This window comes from Hemitrygon akajei, unplaced genomic scaffold (assembly GCF_048418815.1).
Source record: "Hemitrygon akajei unplaced genomic scaffold, sHemAka1.3 Scf000041, whole genome shotgun sequence".
NCBI classification, from domain to species: Eukaryota; Metazoa; Chordata; class Chondrichthyes; order Myliobatiformes; family Dasyatidae; genus Hemitrygon; species Hemitrygon akajei.
The window spans coordinates 1,160,107-1,180,226 of record NW_027331927.1 but is presented as its reverse complement, the minus strand read 5'-3'; the positions used below and the strand labels follow the sequence as shown (position 1 = coordinate 1,180,226).

Below are 20,120 nucleotides of genomic sequence, written 5' to 3'. Positions count from 1 at the left end.
GACATCATTATCCACATCATTGATAAAGATGACAAACAACAACGGACGCAACAACGATCCCTGGGGTACTCCACTCATCACAGTTCCGCAGTCAGAGAGACAACCATCCATCACCGCACTCTATCTTCCCCAACATAGTCAAAGGCCAATCCAATTTACTTCCTCATTGTGAAAGCCAAGCGACTGATCCTTCCCGAGCATCCTCCCACACGGAAACCTGACAAGGCTTTAGGAATGTTGAGATTTGTTTATAAATCCAAATATCCACGATGGCACTGGCGATTCACGCGACGTATTGCCGACAGCTCGCAAAATGTCTCGATGTATTTCTGCTGAACCACTGTCGCTGCAATGTGAAGCCCCTAATTTCCCTTTAAGAAACGTACTGTTGAGCTGTCTAAATTAATCGGCAGAGTAACGAGCTGCTGAAGGACCAGATGGACTTGACTCTCGGGAATGCAGGTGCGGCACCTTTCAGCGATCAGCGAAGGTCAGCCATTACCATTGCCGGAAAAGAGGTCGGTTTGGAAGACTTCAAGCCAGACTATATCGACGGGCTATGAAGCATCCCCTGCCCGGCATTTTCTTAGCCAAAGGCCAATTACTTGAAAACACGATACATTACGTAAGTGCAACATTGCAGCTTCGGAGGGAAATGAGGGGCTGCTGTCTTCTCTGTTTCATGGAGACATGGCTCAGTTCGGTGGATCAGCCGGAAGGCTTCTCAATCCACCGTTCGGAGAAGATAAGACGGTATTATGGTGCGGGGGGTGGGGGGAAGGGTTGGGGTGGGGCTGTGCGGTATTGTTTCATGATAAACTCTTCATACTCTCCGTATATAGCGGTCTTGCCGCACCCTTGTTCTCCCAATCACAACATCCAATGAGTGAGTTCTGTCGGTGCTGCTTACCGAGAGGTTCTCCTCATTGATCCGGACGGCACTTCACAAACCGCCAGAGCAGATGTTAAGCAAGCATACCATGTACTGAGTGCCGCGACCAGCAAACAAGGAACTGCCTACCCTGAGGACTTTCAAATCATTGCGGGTTTCTATCAGGCTTGTTTAATGAAAACTGGGCTTATTTGTCATCAGTACGTCATTCTCAGTACCAGGGGCTCCCGCACACTCGATCACTGTTAGAGCACGATCAGGAAAGCCTACCATTCCACCCCCGGACCATATTTCAGGCATTCTGAACGTCTGGTTTTCCTTCTCCTACCTCCACCCAGGCGGAGTGTAGATGTATCACACCAGATGTATCGGCGATAATGTCGCAGGAATCGGATGGCCTACTACTGAATTGCTTCAAGGCGATAGACACAAACAAAAATGACCCAGCGCTCATAAGAGAATCTGAATGTCACCATCTTTATAAAGACACTGGAGAACGAATGTTTCCTACTGATTCATTCAGAGTCCAGAGTGTTCCTTAACCTGAAGCACTGGGTGAGCAAAGTGCTGAGCAGCAGATTCGTTACAATATTTATCACATTCATTCGTTATTATTATTTATCCCTTGATATTGTTTTGTATTTTTCTGATTTGATAGTGTATGTTGCTGTGATGCAGCGCATCATCAGCTTCCCTGGTCGTCTAGTGGTTAGGATTCGGCGCTCTCACCGCCGCGGCCCGGGTTCGATTCCCGGTCAGGGAAATAAGATATTGCCTGCTGTCATTTAATGTGCTTATTTTAACTTATCGTGTGTATTAACTTGCTGCCACAACAACAACATTCCTGTCTATTCTTAACCTGCATCGGCCTGATTCAGCAGCATAAGACCACAAAATATAGGAGCAGAATTCGGCAGTTTGGCCCATCAAGTTTGTTTCGACATTTCCTCTCAGCCACATTCTCCTGCTTTCTACTGTGTGTACTAGCTCATTCCGTCTACAAATGCTGCCTGACCCGCTATACACCGTTTCTGCAGCGATTCGGTATTTGTTCTGTATGACACTTGTTAGACAATGAAAACATGACTTTGAAAAAAAATATCGCAGGTGCAATCTCAATAAAGCTGGAAATAACTGTGCGAGGTCTTACAGACACTAACTTGCAATCGATACAATGTAGATTTGATCTTCTTCACTCCTCACTGTACCTCAATCCACTCAGAGATGCTGTCTCTCTGTAGAAGAGGGTGACCATACATTTCCCATATTGGACTCTGGTCCTACTCACTCAGTTTGCCTACATCACCTTGACTCATCTGCCCGGGGTCATCACTGCTCAAATCTCAGTGAGTATTGTCAGGTCCAGTCGGGTTTATTGCCGTGTGCACAGGGACGGTGAGGGACAGGTACAATGAAACACTTGCAGCGTCATTGCAGGCTCGAAAAGACAGACAGTACGCAGAACATAAATTGTACAATTCTGCACCATGAACAAACGGTAGATATAAATCTTGTGCCAGTTTCAGACTTGGAAATGATTCCTCAGGCAAACTGATGACATAGATTGAGAACTATTATACCCACGGGAGAGCATCCAGGCCCAAGAAAGGCCTGTTTATTCCTTTTCTTTAAACAGACAGACAACAGAGAGAAGGGCGAGTCTCTAGTCCTCTTCAGCCAGCCCCGGCATTCAATAAGATCAGGCTGGCCCAGACATTTTCTCAATCCTCCCCCCGCCCCCATACAGCAGTTGCCGGTCAAAAGTCGGCCGGTGTCCTCCAGCAAATCTTCTACCGGCTCCCCAGGTGACAGGAGATAAACTTCTGTCGCCCGCCTTTATTTCGACGCCCTGACAGCGCCCCCAGCTTCGATCAGAAGCATATGGATATGAATGTTATATAATGGGACATTGTTCTGAGTTTTGCTCAGTATTGACGGGACTTTCGGGAGGCAGAAGCAGTCAGAGTCTGTGGGAGGGAACAACTCTTGGGTGAAACCCTTTCCGCAATTGGATAACACATTGGATTGACATCTGCATACACGAATGGGAGCAAGGTAAGTTGCAAGCCTTTTGATTAGATTGTTTGATGTCGGACCATTACAACGGCTCAGTGACAATCGGCGAGGGTGATTTTGACGGAAGGTCAGCGAACCGATTTGCCTATGGCAATAGGCGGGGTCGCTCGCTAGACAAGAGAGCAATGGGGAGTCTGTAGAGTGAGTGATATGAAACCGGCGAAAGCTTTCCACGTTCAGAGACCGTGCTGCCCACTTCAGTGAAAGGATGAAGTCCACTTCTTTACACTGACGCTGAAATATCCGTTCTCTGCATTTGATTCTTTTAGCTTTACAGGTCGGTAAAGCTACAGACTACAAAGCGTTTAAGCTGCCCAGAAGGGGATTGATCAGAGTCGTAATAGAAATGAAATTTGCACAATGAGTGTAAAAATCTATAACTCTGCCGGCTGGTACGTAGTTGTCAACTGAACACAGACTGCAGCCAGGATGTTAATTTTTTTATTGGCAGTGAGGTTTCTATTCCCTGGCGCTGTAGTTTGAGCGCTGCAAACAGGATTTGAACCTATGCGGCGAATCCCCATTGGATTTCAAGTCCAACGTCTTAACCACTCGGCCATCGCAGCTCCATCAATGTTCAGCACCTACCGTAGCACTACAATTGAAGTGATGGTTGTACTTGATTTATTTTCGGTAATGGAAAAGGTGATTCATCATTCCAATACAAATAGTATAATTCGACAGCTTTGGAATTTGTTTCAACACAGTTACGTCAGAAAGTGAACGTGGAGGGATAATACTGCCGTCAGTATCGTAAATGAAGCAGATTTCCATTGTTGGGGATAAAGATCAGGATCAGAATCGGGTTTATAATGACGGACATATGTCAACATTACATTATTGTTTTTATGTTCTACCCCTCCTGAACCGAATGTTAAAATTGCATTTGCCTTCCTTTACCGCTGACTCAGCCTGGAAGTAAACATTTAGGGAATATTGCACAAGGTCTCTTTGCACCTCTGATTTCAGAAAACCTTCCCCATTTAGAGACTTTTTTATCCTTTCTTCCAAGGTGCATCACCGTACCACACGATGATCTATTTGACAAATCTTCTCCCTTTCTCCTCAGCCGTCTTTGATCTTCAATGTGCTTCGAATCTTTTGAGTTATTTAACATGTTGAAGTCAGTCTACCTTTCTTTTATTCTCCTTTCTTCAGCCAAACTTCCTTCTTTCAGAGTGTACTGACAGTCATAATTTTCCAGTCATCAGGATCTATTCTCGAATATCAAGTCAAGTCACTTTTATTGTCATTTCGACCATAACTGCCGGTACAGTACATAGTAAAAATGAGACAACGTTTTCAGGGCCATGGTGCTACATAACACAGTACAAAAAACTAGAGTGAACTACGTAAAAAGCAACACAGAATAAAACTACACTAGACTACAGACCTACCCAGGACTGCATTAAGTACACAAAACAGTACAGGCATTACAATAAATAATAAACAAGACAATAGGGCAGTAAGGTGTCAGTCCAGGCTCTGGGTATTGAGGAGTCTGATAGCTTGGGGGTAGAAACTGTTACATCGTCTGGGCGTGAGAGCCCGAATGCTTCTTTTTCCCAGACGGCAGGAGGGAGAAAAGTTGGTCGGAGAGGTGCTTGTGGTCCTTCATAATGCAGTTTCCTTTGCGGATGCAGCGTGTAGTGTAAATGTCCGTAATGGCGGGAAGAGAGACCCCGATGATCTTCTCAGCTGACCTCACTATCCGCTGCAGGGTCTTGCAATCATTAATGGTGCAGTTTCCGAACCAGGCAGTGATGTAGCTGCTCAGGATGCTCTCAATACAACCCCTGTAGATTGCGATAAGATGGGGGTGTGGGAGATGGACTTTCCTCAGCCTTCGCAGAAAGTAGAGACGCTGCTGGGCTTTCTTTGCTATGGAGCTGTTGTATATATATAATGATACGTGAAGGAGTACCTACACTGCATATATGTCAAACTCAAGGCCCGCGTGCCAAATCCGGCCCGCGGTGGAATTATCTTTGGCCCGCGAGATAATATCTAATTACTATTAAAGCTGGCCTCAGTAATCGAAGCGCCTATGGCGTATGATATGGCTAATGCTGAGTTTATTCAGGTACCAGGTTTTCAGGGTTTTTGGTGTTTATTCGGCAGTCTTCTTCATAAGAAACGGAATTTGTAAAGTGAAACACTTTGTAGTTATAGCAGAGACTGAGACACATGAGAGCAGGCTGAAAAAACGGAGGCAACGAAAGCTGCGTTTGCACGCGTCCGACTGATCCGGCCCGCGTGAAGCTGCATTTTGCTCAATCCGGCCCATGACCTAAATTGAGTTTGACACCCCTGAACAGAATCTCTTCAGTTACCACTTTCAGAACCCTGGGTGTAGTCCAACTGGTCCCGATGACATCTAACTTCAGACCTTTCAGCTTCACGGGCACCTTCTCCAGGTCACAGCATCCACTCTCACTGATGCCCTCTGACACATGTTTCTCGGTGCCAATATGCTGGTGTCTTCCACAGAGCAGCGTGACGCAAAATATTCATTCAGTTCGTCCCTTTTCTTTCCCCCCCATTACTGCTTCTTCCGCGTCATTTTCCAGCTTTCTGAAACCCACTCTTGCATCCCTTTTAATCATCATATGTCTGAACAAAGGTACTTTCTCCATTATTAGCCATTTTTGAAAGCGTCCCAAACCTTCGGCTTCCCTCTAATGCTTGCTACATTTTAAACCCTCACTTTTGCCTTTATGCCGTCTTTACTTTCTAGTATCAACCATGGTTGCCTCATCCGCCCTTTCGAATATTTATTCTTATTTGGGATGCACATTTCCAATTAACCCCTAAAACACCAGTCACTGTGGATTTGCCGTCAGCTATGCTGGTGCCCCTTTCCAATCCACCTGGCCCGCTCCAGACTTAGGTCGCTGTTCTTTTCTGCCAGTAACGGGTGGAGGACTATTATCGTCCCTGATTTTATTTCCGCGAGTGACGGGGTCGAGGACAGTTATGGTCCCTGATTTCTTTATTCTGCGAGTGTGTCTGATCATAAGACCCTGGGGTATATTCAGACCGCCAAACGATTGAACTCCCGCCAGGCCCGTTGGGCATTGTTTATTTGGACGGTTCAAGTTTACCCTCACGTACTGTCCAGGATCCAAGAACGGGAAGCCGGACTCGCTATCCCGCCAGCATGACTCCAAGGATGACACCTCCATTCCCGAGACGATCCTCCCACCATCCTGCGTGGAGGCCACCCTCACTTGGGAGATCGAGGCCAAGGTAAAGGAAGCCCAGCGGGACGACCCCGACCCAGGGAATGGACCCGGCGATCGCCTGTACGTGCCCGTCTCCGTCAGGTCTCAGGTTCTCCACTAGGGGCACAATCCCGGTTCACCTGCAACCCCGGGAGTGATCGGACCCTGGCTCTCCTGAGGAAGCACTTTTCGTGGCCGTCCACGGAGCGGGCACCCGTTCTTATGTCTCGGCTTGCTCCATCTGTGCCCGGGGAAAGGACTCTCATCGATCATCCGCGGGTCTTCTTCGTCCCCTACCTGTACCTGGTCATCCCTGGTCGCATATCGTTCTAGACCTCGTCACCGGTCTACCCCTTCCTGCGGAAAACCCACTGCTCTCACCGGGGTAGACCGATTCTCCAAGGCGGTGCACTTCGTGGCCCTCCCTAAACTCACTTCCTCTCCGGAAACCGCAGATCTTCTCGTCCGCCACGTATTCCGCCTCCACGGAATCCCCGCGGACATCGTCTCCGATCGAGGTCCCCATTCGCCTCGCAGGTATGGAAGGCCTTCTGTCAGGCCTTAGGTGCATCGGGCAACCTGTCATTCGGTTTCCACCCCCAGTCGAAAGGGCAGATGGAACGGGTCAACCAAGACCTGGAGCGACCACCTCCCGTGGGTTGAGTACGCCCCCAACTCTCTGGTGAACTCTGCCATTGGGCGGTCTCCGTTCGAGTGCTCCCTTGGGTACCAACCCCCGATGTTTCCCCCGCAAGAAGGGGAGATTCCGGTCCCTTCGGTTCGGGACCATATTGATCGGTGCCTTAAAATTTCGAAGGAAACACGCGCGGCTCTACTCAGATCAACAAACGAAATAAGAAGACAGCCGACCGACACCGGAGTACCACCTTGGGCAGATGGTGTGGCTTTCCTCCAAGGACATCCCGCTCAAAAACGAGCATAGGAAACTCGCCCCCCGCTTCCTGGGACCATTCAAGGTTGACAGGATAATCAATCCCACAGCAGTCCGCCTAATGTTGCCAAGGTCCATGCGCATCCACCCAACTTTTCATCTGTCTCAGTAAAAGCCAGTGTCCGTCAGCCCCATGTGTCCCCCGGCTGAGACTCCCCCACCTGCCCGTATCATCGACAACCATCTGGCATACACCGTCCGAAGACTACTGGATGTACGCCGTAGGGACAGGTGTCTCCAATACCTGGTGGACTGGGAAGGGTACGGTCCAGAAGAGCTTTCCTGGGTCCCCCGCTCCTTCAGCTTAGACCGTTCCCTCATCCAGGACTTTCATCGGGACCATTCAGACAGGCCTGGAGGATCGCCCGGAACCTACCGTTGTGTGGCGGGGTGTGGGGGTGGTTACTGCCATGATCCCTTTTAGTTCTTGGCTATCTTCCTCCGGAATTGGGCCTCAATCACGTCGTTTATTTCCCAATCATTCCCATTTTCCACTAAATACAAACACCTGCTTTCCATCAGCAAATGCAGTATAAAAACCCTGTGACCACAACAAGGAGCTGCCAGTACGTTGGTCGACTCGTGTAGGAGTAATCCCGTGCCATGGTTCTTAGGACTGTCAGTTCTAAGTCTAGCATCGTTCCTGAATTCTCTACGAAAATCAAGACTCCAGGTAATGACTCCCTTGGCACCCATTCAACGCCCATGTTCAGCACTTGGGTTCGTTCCACTGCCACATCACTGTAACACTCTATCTATACCCATATTCCAGGGAATAAGGTCCTAAACTATTTAATACGTGTTACTGAAAACGGAAAGGAACAGTGGGCAATGTTTTGTACTTATTGCTGTGCTTCAGAGCAGGGCGGGGAGGGGGTGCCTCGGGTCATTGCTCAACAGCGCAAAGCATTGAGCGCTTTACACGGTTTCTGTGGTGTAGTGGTTATCACATTCGCTTTACACGCGAAAGGTCCCCAGTTCAATCCCGGGCAGAAACATTGTTTGGGCTCCAGTGCTTCAAATGAACTTGAGACTCAATTTTTCAGTTTGTGTTCAAGTTTACTGTCATGGGCATCCAGGTGTTAATATAATGAACATTCGCTTTTCTAGCAGTAGCGCATTGTATTTCAAACCTGACAAAGGTAAATTAAAGAAAGAAGAATTAATAGAAATTATATATAATTTACAGGAGAACATAAATGGATTTAAACCTAAGGAGGTTCGTGGATAACGTACACTGCGTAACGGGAGAATCAGCCTTCAAACCTATTGCCATGTATTGTCGCATGAGGATGCATTGTGGTTTCCACGGAGCTCACATCTCAAATGTTCCCATCCAGACAAACATCATAACCTCGTGCTGCCAAATTTCAAACCTACTTTAAAATGTCAAATCGCTTTATTTTTCCTTCCTCCTGTATTCCACTCCTTCCTAGTCTCACCATACAGACTCTTTGTTCAAATTCTCCACCACAGTATTCCAGGTTCCACCTTTTCAGTTTGCCTCTACTCTCTTTCTCTCTCTCTCTCTCTCTCTCTCTCTCTCTCTCTCTCTCTCTCTCTCTCTCTCTCTCTCTCTCTCTCTCTCTCTCACACACACACACACACACACACACACACACACACACACACACACACACACACACACACACAGACACACACACATTCAATCTCTCTGCTTCTCTTTGTTTTCTCTGTCGCGAGAGGCACCCCAGCCACCCCAAGTCAGACGCCCAAATATTTGTGCTTCGTAGTTTAAGCCGCGGTGGAAACAGTTGGTAATATCAACACACATAATTTTGAGGACTCGAATCTGCGACCTTCCGGTGATATTGCAGCGCAGACAGATGTCAAATATCTTACCACTGGTATCGCAAATTCCATTCCTGTTAAAGATCCAAGGAGGAAGGACTGATCACAACTCTGACATCGTGGTTCTGCGGGAATGCCGAAATGTATGGTTAAAACCTTCCTGTATAGTGACGGTAATGTAGAACAGGAAAACTGGGTACTGTTTAGTTTTGAGACGAGGTGACGGTGGGAGATCGCATATCGGTACAGAGTTGGGATCACGGTCCTTTTCAATATATGGAATTTGTTGTGATTCCATGGAAAATTAAAACATGGGCGGAATATCCCCGCCTACATAAGGGTCAGTAACTGGCCGTGGAGATTCTTCCGCAAAGTGAACGTCAGGAATAAATACTTATCTCGGAATACGCTCCGCCCCGACTCAACGCGCAGCCTGTGTAGAGTTACTCTGAAATAACTCCCAATCTTTCCCAGGTTACACTCTTAACTCTATCACCTTATTAAAACCTTACGGCCGGTCATTATAATCAAACCGACCACAATTATATTGTTTAACATTTCGGCAACGGAATTACCAGTGATGCTTTACTCCAGGATCCCCACAGTGATGTGAAACGTTTGAAATGTATGCCACTGAAAAGTGATCAGTGAAAATGTATCCTGGGATATCAGTGGAGTCCAGTTGAAAAATAACACCTCGCCATTGGACGTTAATGAACAGATGGATGGTGTATTGACAGTGGTAATTTGTCCCGCTCAGCAGTCACGAGTTTGCGTGTAAAATTCCATGGCAACATTTGAGGTTTTGTGCTTCTTCGGTCCGGATCTTGTGCCGCTTTTCCACCGCCTCATGTACAGTGACATGCAAATGTTCGGGCAGCCCTGGTCAAAGTTTCTGTTACTGTGAATAGTTCAGTGAGTAGAAGATGAACTGATCTCCAAAAGGCATAAAATTAAAGATGAAACATTCTTTTTCTGCATTTTAAACAAGATTAGTGTAATATTTTTGTTTTGAACAATTTTAGAGTGAAAGAGAATAAAAGGAGCACCAAGCAAAAGCTTGGGCACCCCAAGAGATTTGAGGTCTCAGATAAGCTTTACCAGTGTCTCAGACCTTTATGAGCTTGTGAGGGCTCTGGCGTGTTTACTGTCGTCGTTAGGAAAGGCCAGGGGATGCAAATTTCAAAGCTTCATAAATACCCTGACTCCTCAAACCTTGTCCCAACAATCAGCACCCATGGGCTCCTCTAAGCTGCTGCCTAGCACTCTGAAAGTTAAAATAATTGATGCCCACATAGCAGGAGAAGGCTATGCTATTAGAAGATAGCAGAGCGTTGTCAGGTAACTGTTTCCTCAGTTCGTAATGTCATTAAGAAATGGCAGTTAACAGGAACGGTGGAGGTCAAGTTAAGGTCTGGAAGACCAAGAAAACTTTCGGAGAAAACTGCTAGTAGGATTGCAGGAAAGGCAAAACAAAACCCCGTTTGACTGCAAGAGACCTTCAGGAAGATTTAGCAGACTCTGGAGTGGTGGTTCACTGTTCTACTGTGATCGCTGCACAAATATGACCTTCATGGAAGAGTCATCAGAAGAAAACTTTTCCTGCGTCCTCACCACAAAATTCAGCATCAGAAGTTTGCAAAGGAACTTCTAAACAAGCCTGATGCATTTTTGAAACAAGTCCGGTGGACTGATGAAGTTAAAATAGAAATTTTATTTTTGGCTGCAATGAGGAAAGGTGTGTTTGGAGAAAAAAGAGTGCAGAATTTCATGAACAGAACACTTTTCCAACTGTTAAGCTTGGAGTGGATCGATCACGCTTTGGGCTTGTGTTGCAGTCCGTGTTACAGTGTTACAGTGTTTCACTACAAGAGGGAAAAATGAATTCAAATAAATACAGCAAATTCCGGAAGCAAACCGGAATTTTACCGTCTGTAAAAAAGCTGAAGATGAAAAGAGGATGGCTTGTACAACAGGATAATGATCCTTAGAAGATGAAGATGAATAGCTCCTGGTGGAGTCATCGTGGCGCCGACATGACAAGGTTTTTGCACCGATCTTGTTAGGTGATTGCTCATTTTCCAGGCATTTTTTATTTCGACGCTCAACCCAGCACGGATGGAAAGCGTGCAACTGTGGGACTTGGGACCATTCGCCCCGTAGTCCACTACGACAGCGTATAATGATCTTAAACACACTTCAAAATCCACAATGGACTACCTCAAGAGGCGCAAACTGAAGCTTGTGCAATGGCCCTCATAGTCCCCCGAACTAAACATCATCGAAAATCTGCGGATAGACCTCAAAAGAGCAGTGCATGCAAGAGGGCCTAAGAATCGCACAGAACTAGACACCTTTTGCAAGGAAGAATGGGCAGAAATCCCCCATACAAGAATTGAAGGACTGTTAGCTGGCTACAGAAAGTGTTTACAAGTTGTGATACTTGCTAAACGGGGCGTTACAAAGTACTGACCATGCAGGGCACCCAAACCTTTGCTTCGGGCTCTTTTCCTTTTTTGTTATTTTGAAACTGTGAAAGATGGAAATAAAAAAGTAATCTTGCTTAAAATATTAAAGAGAAGTGTCATTTTTAACATTATGCCTTTTCTAATTCAGGTAATCTTGTACTCGCTTAGCTATTCACGGTAACAGAAATTTTGACCAGGGTGCCCAAAAATTTGCATGCCACTGTATCTCATGACGAGAACATACTCGGCAACGAATGTTCAGATGTAACATGGTGTCGGGAATTGAATGGATATACACTTTGTTGAAGGCATAGACTAGGTTATAAATGGGCAGTAAATTCAAATATCGAAGGTGCAAAGACAACTGGGAGATCCTGTGCAGGATTGCCGAAAGGGTAAACACAGGCTGAGTTGGTAGTAAGGACGACAAATGCAATGCCAACATTCATTTGGAGAGAACCAGAGTACAAGAGTGAGGCTGTAATGTTGAGTCTGTATAATGCATTAGTCAGACCGTGCCTGGAACAAGATGAACAGTCTGTGTCCCTTATCTAAGAACTGATGCCCTGGCATTGGAAAGGGTCCAGAGGACGGTGACGAGGATGATCCCGGAACGAAAGTTTTAATGTATGAGGATCGTTTTATGACTCTGCCCCTGTACTCTTTGGAGATTAGAAGAAGGAGTCAGAGTTTTCTTTGAAACCTATCAAATACTGAAAGGCCTAGGTAGACTGGAAATGGAAAGGATGATTCCGATTGCGGGTGAGTTTAGGGTCAAGAGAGCACAACCTCAGAATATTAGGACGCCCTTTAGGACAGGGATGAGGAGGAAGTTGTGTCACCAGATGGTTATGGATATGTGGGTTCATTGCGGGGATATCTGTGGAGGCAACTCAATGGGTAATTTTTCAGAAACATAGAAAAACTACAGCACAATACAGGCCCTTCTGCCCACATACCTGTGCCGAACATGTGTATAATTTAGAAATTACCTAGGGCTATATATAGCCCTCTATTTTTCTAAGCTTCATGTGCCTGTCCAGGAGGCTTTTAAAAGACCCTTTTATATCCGCCTCCACGACCGTCGCCGGCAGCCAATTCCACGCACTAACCACTCTCTTCGAAAAAAATAACCCTAAACCTGACATCTCCTCTGTAGCTACTTCCAAGCACCTGAAAACTGTGCCCTCTCGTGCTAGCCATTTCAACCCTGGAAAAGCGCCTCTGACAATCCACGCGATCAATGCCTCTCATCCTCTTATACACCTCTATCAGGTCACCTGCCATGCTCCGTCGCTCCAAGGAGAAAATTCCGCGTTCACTCAACCTATTCTCGTAAGGCATGCTTTCCCATCGAAGCAATATCCTTGCAAATCTCCTCTGCACCCTTTCTATGGTTTCAGCATCCTTCGTGCAGTGAGGTGACCAAAACTGAGTACAGTACTCCAAGTGGGGTCATACCAGGGGCTTATAAAGCTGTAACATTACCCCTCTGCTCTTAAATACAATCCCATTCTTAAGCGGAGATTGACAGGTTCTTGATTATGAAGCGTTTCAAAGGTGACGGCGAGAGGGCAGGAGAATGGCATTGAGAGAAAATATATCAGCCATGATGGAATGGATGGAATGGCTGAATTCTGCATCTATATCTTCTGGTATTATGGCCAAATTTATTAACAAACTTGCTCAGAAAAACGTTAGTTTTCAGGATTCCCAGCCAAGCACTCTGTGTGACAAAAGGTGAAGGCTCGGAATTCTAATAAGTGATAACTTCAATATTTCATCCCCCAGATAAACCTGTCACGATGAGGGTGAGATTCGAACCCACGCGTGCAAAACACAACGGATTAGCAGTTCATCACCTTAACTTTGCGGCCACCTCGTCAGCTCTTCAACCATTTGTGTTTTATTGCTATGAGTTTCTTTCCGATCACTTGCAACCCCTGCTTATGATTCACACGTTTGTTTTCATATTCCAGTTCTATTTTCCTTGGCTGCCATGGTTACCAGAATTCCTGAGCATGGACAAGGAAGGCTTCGAGCGATGTGCCCCAACCACAGGAGAATGGAACTATCTTTTATAGGCACCTCAGACGCTCTGATCGTGCTGCGTTAAAAGTATCGAATCCACGCAGTTTAAGCCCGAGAACTTGTGAGTATTTTCAGTTGTGCAATGAGCCGTGGGCAGGTGTGCAAATGTCTGGGGTCCATTTATAACTGGTTTATATTCAAACACAACTACATTGTAAAATATGACAAATTTTCCATGGATCAAGCACATTAAAATCGAGGTATAAAAAAAGGACATTTAAACATTCTTTATTAGATTGACTTAACTTTAATAGTTACACCCTTCGTATACACAAGGAGCAAAAATCCTTACGTTATATCTCAGTCTAAATGTACAATGCGCAAATTTATAGTAATTTATAATAAATATATGTGCAACTCTATAGTCAATATATCATAGACATACAGTTGTGCCAGCATGAATTATCCAGTCAATTATCCCGGAGGAAAAAGCTGACATGGAGCCCGTTAGTCCTGGCTTTAATGCTGCGGTACCGTTTCCCGGATAGTAGAAGCTGGAACAGTTTGTGATTGGGGTGACTCGGGTCTCGAATGGTCTTTCGGAGGCTTTATACACATTGTCTCTGTAAATGTCCTGAACAGTGAGAAATACACATCTGTTGATGTGATGGACTTTGATGTGAAATTCCCGAGAGGACCAAACCGCAAAGAAATTTGTTTTAACTCAACAGCCTATTTTACAAGGCCTTTGGGAATCGCACCCCACGCCTCTCTCTGCCCTGGGGGCCTCTGAGCTTCCGGTAGCACAGCAGAATATAGTCCCCAGGAAAAGAGGGAATGGCAAAAGGCGCACTGACACTATAAAGATGGTTTTTGGTTCCACCCCGACGGGAGGGTGGAGTGTCCTCGAAGCTTGTTTCAGCCCCTCTGCCGCCTGGCCCATGCACAGGCCCACATGGGTAAAGGAGTGATACAGCATGCAATCGATCAGCAATGGTACGCACCCGAGATAACACCTACAATACAGGAAATTGCCCGTTCGTGAATAACTTGCCAGAGCCATAATTAGGGCAAATCACCGGCGAAACTCGAACATATCCCGATGCCTAAAATGACGATTGAAAATTTACAAATTGATTTCGTGTATGTGCCGCCGGCGTCAGGACATAAATACAGGTTAGTGATAGTTGACATGTTCACTCGATGGGTGGAGGCCGATCCCACACGAAAGGATGATGCTCGAACAGTGGTAAAGATATAATGGATGGAAATAATACCCCTGTACGGAATACCCATGGGAATAAACAGTGATAAGGGAACACACTTCACGGATCGAATCGGGAATGACTTGGTGCGGGCCATGGGGTTCCAATGAAAATTACATATCCCATATCAGCCCCAATCCTCAGCGATAGTAGAAAGGACTAATGGGGAACTGAAAGTAGCCCTGTTTAAAGTGCGCCAGGACAATCAGCTACCCGGGCCGGAGGCTCTCTCTATAGTGTTATGCGGAACAAGAAAAATAGGGCCACTGGAATTCTTATGGGGCGCCCCATGACTAATGTCATTCGACCCCCTGTTACCACTGAGAGACTGGCCCTGATCTGGAACAATGAACAAACCCCAGCGCATGCCCAAGCATTGTGCAAAACGGCCGCCAAGCTGCATGAGACAGTGAGACAGGCGCAGAACCCTGTGGGAAGCGACAACATGCATCATTTCCAACCCGGTGATAGGGTGTATGTAAAGGAGCTGAAAAAGCGCTCTCTTTCTCCTAGGTGGAAGCGCCCTTACACAGTGCTGATAATAACCCGAACCGCGGTGAAGGTTGAGGGGAACGGAGAATGGATTCAGACTACCAGGTGAACGGCACCAGGAGTTGGAAGACAAGAAAGCATGAAGCTGACAAGCCAAATGCTTTTATGGGGACTGATACTGCGGGGAGTCAGTGTGGCCTTGTCAAGAAATACCTTTTTGTCACTTATGCCAGTCATTAAGGTAAAGAGTTGTACTCTTGTAGGGTGTGTGTAAGATACCTCAGCATGTCGCCCAGGGAACCTCTCTGGAAGGGGTCCCCATGAGCGGAAGCGAAATGCTTTCTGTGCAACTTATGAGCCTATTTAACACATCCTATTCCAGCTTTAGAACGAGAGATTGGCAAAAGGACTGTGATGTCAGTGAAGTGGATTGTGGATGTCCCTGCTTCAAAGGATGGTACCTCCTTATCCCAACGGAGGGAAAAAAGGATGCGCTGCTTCGAGTTAGTAAATACACAGAAAACTGTAAATGGAAATTATTATAATACGACAAGGAGAATAGGGGCATTTTGGGGTAATAGTTCTTGTACTGAATGGAAGATGGGTCCTCCTCCGACTAGTCTAACGGGACTTACTGGGTATGTGTGGAAAGAGCTTATCCCTGGCTTCCAAGGCCGCCAGGCGAAAGTGAGAATGTATCGCCAGGAAATTGGACGGGCTGCTGTTATCTGCTCTATATAGTGCCCCCCATGCATCCTATGAATGATGTGTCGCAACACCTTTATTTAAGGCTATGTAAAAGAGGGTAAAGAAAAGTGAAAGGTTTTGGATGATAGCATTTCCCTCGTATGGTATGGCCCGAAATTCACGAGCAATTATTATTATGGCCACCGCTCTACAGGAATTGGCCGATGACACTGCCGATGCCCTAACTGACGTGCAGACGTCAGTGAAAGACCTAACAACAGAGGTAGTTGCCCTTAGAATGGAAGCCTTGCAAAATAGAATGGCCCTGGACATGTTCTGAGCCGAAAAAGGAGGGGCATTCGCCGTGGTAGTGCAGGAATGTTGTACTTATATTGCGGATGCCTCATGAAACATAACTGATTCAGTCAACACATAAGGAAAAAGATTAAGGAGATTAGGAAGATAGGGAAACAGTTTAAGAATTTTGGTTCAGGAACGAAATGGTTGGAAATAATAGAGGGATGGTTTTCTGACTGGGGAAGCTGGATTACCCATTGGATAATTATAGTGGTAATAATCTGTGTTCTAGGGTGCTGTGTATGTGGAGCATTACGATTGTACTGTGACCAGTTAAGGAAAAGAGCCTTAGTCGGAACTGAAAATGACCCTATGATACCCCAGATGTTGAGAGAAACACGCAGTAAGCGAAACTGGTGGGCAGAGAAGATACATCCTGGCAAAGAAATACATTTTCCGGAGGGAACTGAACCCCCTGTGAGGAAGAGGAGGAAATACCTCACCAGGAGTGTTGATCAGAAAGGATCAATAACGAGTGAATTGTGGAAGAATTTAAGACCCTTTGGATACGTAGGGGTTAACACAATCGCTTGTGAATTCTCTTAAAATTTAGCTAAAATCCTTGCAGGTCTTGGAATTCAGCTAAAGTCCTTACAAGAAAGATGTTGTGGCCTCGCATTTACGTAAAGCTCTTGTTTGTTGCAATGTCATTCTAAGATCAGAGTCAGGTTGCTTGTTGAAATCTAGTCCTAAGCTCAAAGTCAAGCAATTCTCTTGTTAAGTGCTTTAAGTCACGCAATCTGTGTATATATAATGAAACGGGTCTGCAAGACAAACAGAGCCCCCAAGCACTGCTTTTAGGTGCAGAGGCTCTCTGTGATATCACGTATAAAAAAGTCCTTTAGGCTGAAACGATTCTCTGTGTCGGCCTGATTTGTTCTGTCTGCTGCTCCTGATGTTGATCTGCAAGAAACTACATGTCGTCTATGAACTTTATGTCAACTTGTATTTCTACAGCATATTCTACCTGTTAATATTATTGCATTGCTTTAATATTATTTTATGTGCTGTATGTGATATATGTTCTTTGCTTTGCACCCAGGTCCCTGTTTCGTTTAACTGCATACATGTGTACAGATCAATAAAAAGATATCTGAACTTCAACTTTAAATTGAACTTGAGTGTTGAGCAATTCCGATATTTCACCCTGACGCGATCTTTAGACCATAAGACCATCCGCATAATTAGGACCTTCAGCCCATCGTGTCTGCTTTTCCATTTTATCATGGCTGAACCCGGATCCCACACAACTCTATAAATCATCCCTCTCACCACATACTTCGATGCTTTGGGCTATCAGGAAACGATCAGCTTCTGTCTTAAATACACCCACGGACTTGGCCTCCACCTCAGTCTGTGGCAGAGCTCTCTAGCTAAATAAAATCCCCTTTGCCTCTGTTCCAAAATTTGTCCATCAATTGTGAGGATATTTTGAGAATTTTGAGGCCCTCGGCTGGGTGCCCCCACTATAGGAGACATCCCCTCCATATCAACCCTATCTATTCCTTTCAAAATTCGTTAGGTTTCAGTGAGGTCCCCGTGTATACTTCTAAATTCCATTGAGTACAGACCAAAACTGCCGAACGCTCTCCATATGCCAACCCAGTCCTTCCCGGAATCATTCTTGTGAATGTCCTCTTGACTCTTTCCAATAGCAACAGATCCTTTCTGAGATCTGGGGCTTCTAGCTGATGACATCACTCCAAGTGCAGCCTGACTACTGATACATAAAGGCTCAGCATTATCTCCTTGCTTTTATATTCTGTGCCACCTGAAGTAAATGCTTCCATTGCAATTGCCTTCTTTACCACAAACTCACCCTGTAGCTTCTCCTTCTGCAAGTATTCCACGGGAACTAAGTTCATCTGCATCCTAAAGTTTGTGTTTTTTTTCCCCATTTTGATAACAGTCCGCACTATTGTTCCTTTTAATAAAATGATGACCATTCTTTTCTCCACATTGTATTCCATCAGCCCAATATTTGCCCACTCTTGCAATTTGTCCAAGTTCTGCTGAAATCGCATTGCTTCCGTGGTACTACCTACCCCCCCCCCCCTTCTATCTCTGTAACATCTGTAAACCTTGCCACAAAGCCATCAATTCCATTATCCAAATCACTGACAAAAGTTGGAAAAGCAGCGTTCCCAATACTGACCTCTGAGGAACACCACAAATCACAGACAGCCAGCCACTGCTGCCTTCTGTCCGTCAGCCAGTCCGCAATGATGCATGCTGGTACCTTTCCTGCAACACCGATACTTCCTGAAAATTGAAATATTCGCAATTCTAATAGAATTTGAATCTATTGGAATGATGAAGAACATTGAGAGTGGCTGATGCTCAAATTGGCAAACGTGCTGATTTACAAAACTGTCTGATTTGTTTGTAGAGAATTGCTTAATGTAAATAACCCAGCCACTGAGATGGACCTGACATTTGATTTACCTCAGCTCCGAAGACAGACGGAATATCATACATCATCGACCTAATTTCGATGTACTCGGACATACGCATGTGTACATTGATGAACTGTGGACATTATCTCACGAACAGTGGTCGTTCTGCATGGTTGTTGGCGTACTCTCGTTTCGTATCACATACCTGCCAGCGCACATACACGCTGTGGTTCATTAACACACTGCGGGAATTTATCAAATTTACAAAATGTACTTTTCAGGAGTGGGGATCACTGATAGTGTTCCGTGTGCATCACTGCTCAAACTTGTAGTCTGACACCTTCTGAGGCGCCGACGTTGCTCCGCTGAAGCTCATTAATCCCCCGTCCCAGCATTGAGCTGGTAACTTAGTGTATAATATTTTATGATCATAACAAAAAAAAACAACTTTTTTGTCTCCCTGCCTCCAACAGTGCTGTGATGTATGAAGTTCCTTATCACCCATATACTTTGTAGATGAAAGGTGTAAGACAATCTTCCACATGGCTCTTTCAATCCTGAACATCGTAGCGAATACTCGGGTCATACAAATCTCAGCTAACGGAAAGAAAACCTCACTGACATCCTCTTCTATTTCATTGGTAATGTCGATTGCCCAGTAAAGGTGCAACTTTGTAATCTCTCCGACGAAGTCTGAGAAGTTTCATCGGAACAAGCGGCTTCGGTCCCCACACCGAAGTAATGTGGAGGCACAGGCGACTCTAAAAGCTTAAATATCAGCATTTTCAGTGGTGATGGAGGTGATTTATATCTGCTTGTTTGGAGTAACCAGTGACTCTCCACCAGCTATAACAGAATATATCATCAGTGACGTCAGAACGCGCCACTACCCCATTGCCGGGTTGCGGCATCAATTGTTTGGTTTCAATGACGTCACATTCAGGTAGGAATCACAGCCTGTAAGGTTAGACAAAGACTAACCGGTTGACATTAGACTGGACGCATGATGAGAAAGGTTATTGAAGAATTATTCTGTGAAAAGTAAAGGCAAGCGCAGCATCAGTAATGTTATAGTCAGTGGGAATCAGCAGAACACTGTGTAACAAATGCAGTTACGGAACGGAGCCGGACCTCTTCACTGAGTTACTGTGGGACAACGAAAGGACCCTCCTGGAGCGATGCTCTCCGCGGGCGAGGGGAGCGCTGACGTCACACCCTCGGGGGGGGGGGGGTGTGGTGTGGAATGTGAATGAGGGAGCTTCATGATGCAGCTGCTCAGTCCATCAGCTGGGGAACAGGTGGCACTGGAGCGAAACATCAACCCTTGTGTGTTCATTGGCTGTAAGTAAAGTCATTCATTGCACAACCCGCCTACCCGTGACGGAGAATTCGTGTTCCCAATAAATTAGCAGGGTATCGTGGTCCGAGTCACACGCTGATGTGAACTGCACAACGGGAGATATTTCAA

General features: G+C 45.8%; 2 non-coding genes across 2 annotated transcripts; both read left to right on the top strand.

The window, feature by feature from the left end:
- Nucleotides 1–1,583: 1,583 nt before the first annotated feature.
- trnae-cuc (transfer RNA glutamic acid (anticodon CUC)) lies at nucleotides 1,584–1,655 on the top strand. The gene has a single exon. It is a non-coding gene; the product is annotated as a tRNA-Glu (tRNA).
- A 6,414-nt stretch (nucleotides 1,656–8,069) lies between these two features.
- Nucleotides 8,070–8,142, top strand: trnav-uac (transfer RNA valine (anticodon UAC)). The gene has a single exon. It is a non-coding gene; the product is annotated as a tRNA-Val (tRNA).
- The last annotated feature ends 11,978 nt before the right edge of the window (nucleotides 8,143–20,120 follow it).